Genomic DNA, 3169 nt, shown 5'->3' on the forward strand with positions numbered 1-3169 from the left:
ATTTCACAGAAACTGTGAGGTTTTGGGTTAGAGCTGGTGAAAAGAGATATTTGATTTAAATTGGGAAGGCAGATGTAAGACAGCTGCCATAACTGCCTGAAGGAAGGGTTGATAGGAGGCAGTAAGAAACATGGAGATGGGCTGGTGTCCTTACTCTTCCCTACTCCATGTCTAGCGCTTCTTCTTGAATGCTGGCTTTGCTGACCTATCATGATGATCCTAGACCCATAACAAGATACTTGGCAACAATCTCACAGAGCTTGTAGATATGCAGAGGCAACAAACTTCCATAGACTTCTACCCTCATGGTCCCACTCTAGTTCCTGGCCTTACTTAGCTTCCAACATCCAACACCAAAAGCTAACTCCAGTATTTCAGGGAGGCTTGTTAGTAACTTTTTTCGATTCTCTGGTTCTTTCTTCAGTTCTTTACTGTCCCAGTTAACCCCTATAATAAATTCTCAATTCTGCAATGTTCACAGTGGTTCTGATTCCCAGATGGAACACTGACTAATACGGTTACTGGTTGTTTCAGTAATCTGGAGCTATGGACCAAACCATTTTAAAACTTGGCAGCTTAAAACAACCACCAGCTTATCTCCTCCATAATTCTATTGGTTTACTGGGCTTAAATGGGAGGTTCTTTTGCTGGTCATGTTTGGAGCCTAATAACTGCAAATAAGATCATCTTGAGGCTTGACTGGGAAGCAGGGATAGTGAGGCCTCTTTCATTCTCAGTATAGTCTTGGAACCTCTGCAGGGGTCTCTCTGTCACTGTAGCTGAATTTTGTAAATGACATCTCAGAGTTCCCAAGAACACAAAAATACCCATCATTTCTGCTGCTTTCTATTAATTAAATAAGTCAATGGGGCCATCCCATACCCTAATGTGGGAGGCAGCTACATAAGCCCATGAACAATAGGAGTTGTGGATCTTTAGAAATCCTTCTGGAGACTAGCTACCATACTTTACTGTTAGACCTGCAGCAGGCCTGGCTCACTTCACAGTTACTTTGAGCTATGCTCTTCTGAGTCCCACTTCATGCTAGTGTCATAGTGTACGTTCATCAGACACTGTGGTTTGGGTCTCACCGTTTACACATGCTCTGTTAGGTCACTCTGACCTGCAACACCAGCCAACACCAAGGAGCATGAGTAAGAGCATGGGAAAATGGTTCCCTCAGTCCTGGCTGAGCAGCTGAGATTGTAAATGTATATCACCCCTCAGTCCTAAAGCTTGGATAGACCCCTACAGGCAGATGTTTAGTTCGGGACACTGACAACTGCCCACCTCTAGGGGCAGCAACTAGTTGGATGGCTGCTGGTGTGAATTTTTTTTTTTTGGCAACTTTTTATTTTATTTATTTATTTTTAACATCTTTATTGGAGTATAATTCCTTTACAATGTTGTGTTAGTTTCTGCTGTATAACAAAGTGAATCAGCTATATGTATACATATATCCCCTCCCTCTGTGTCTCCCTTCCACCCGCCCTATCCCACCCCTCTAGATGGTCACTGCTGAACCTAGGGGCAGGGCAGGAATAAAGACACAGATGTAAAGAATGGACTTGTGGACACGGGGAGGGGGAAGGGTAAGCTGGGACGAAGTGAGAGAGTGGCATTGACATATACACACTACCAAATGTAAAATAGATAGCTAGTGGGAAGCAACTGCATAGCACAGGGAGATCAGCTTGGTGTGGGGGTTTTTTTCCCTTCAGGAATCCTACAGTCATTTGAATCTCTGGGGTTGATAAGGGGCTGTTCTTCCCCACTTAGGGCTGCCTCTCTTCCTTTACTGGGATAGCTTAGATTTTTTTTCCTGTAGCTAGATTCCCTGCCAGAGGTGATGGCCCCAAAGTTTAATAACTACATCAACTATTAGATCATGAATGATGCTATAGGACTGTACTGGAAATCCCATGCAGAGCCTTTATACTGCAGGTGTTCTCACTAGTTTATCCTGGACTATAGGGGCATGCAAAAGCACATTTGCATGGTGCTTCATGCTTAGAAGGTCCCTGTTTAATGCTTTGCTGTTGCCATCTTGAAATCCTCATTAATTTTTGAACAGGGGCTCCTCATTTTCATTTTTTACTGAGTCCTATAAATTTTGTAGCTTATTCAGACTACAACAATGGTAATCATTCAGTTATTTTTCTGATTCTTACTAATTCACAATTAGCTGTTTGCTGCAGTCCTGGAAATAAGTCTAAACCAAGGCCCGACCTGGAAGGGGAAAGCCTTCAACTGAGACCCATCTGAGCAAATCTATTGCACCAGAGCATCAGGGACAGTACTAACCAGACTAGCAGGCTTTACCTCCAGAGTTATGGGGTTGGTGGGTGGGAAGGACACAGGGAAAGTCTGGCTGTTGTGTATTATTTCTGTCACTATCATAGAATTTCAGGCTTTTATTCCCCTCCCAGTAAAAGGCCTATTGTCCTACACTTACCCTTTCCTACATTTTCTCCATGTTCACCTGTACGTGCATAGCTTTTAGCAATGCCTGAGTAGGTGCCAGCGCACTAGAGGAACTAATTGTGCTAATAGACCTTCTGCCTCAATAGCACAGTCCCCAAATGCCCTACTACACAGCTCATTTTCCAATGAATGCTATGAGAGTAAAACCAGCATTCCCATTTATCAGGTGTTTCCCACTTATTTCCTCTTCCCTACCTTCTTTAATATTATCTTCCATATCAATGAAGTGCAGTAAACATGTCCTTATTTATATTGTATATAGTAGTATATAATTGAAGACCTTCAGTGAATACAATAAAATCAATTTATACCGAAAAATACTGAGACCAAATTCATTTTTCTCAAATATTGTTTATTTGCCTTCTTACACTTGCATTTTGACCACCCAATAGACAGTTTTAACTTCTTGATGAAATTTGAATTTTTATAGAGAACTTTTGTGTCAGATAATATACAGCCAGGTATGAATATGAAAAAGAATCTTTATCACCTTTTGTGATAAAACAATGAATAAATAAAATTATTTAATTTAATACTGATTCACAATTTTTCAGACACCTCTTCATGTTTATATGTAGTCAAACTATCCCTTCCAAAACTCTTAAAATTATTTGTATGAGTTCATGATCACACATGATAAATTTAAAAATTGAGAAACATCCTTTACTTTTGTCATTGATGTTTT

The sequence above is a fragment of the Grampus griseus genome (genome assembly GCF_964374135.1).
Source record: "Grampus griseus genome assembly, chromosome: 1".
Lineage (NCBI taxonomy): Eukaryota > Metazoa > Chordata > Mammalia > Artiodactyla > Delphinidae > Grampus > Grampus griseus.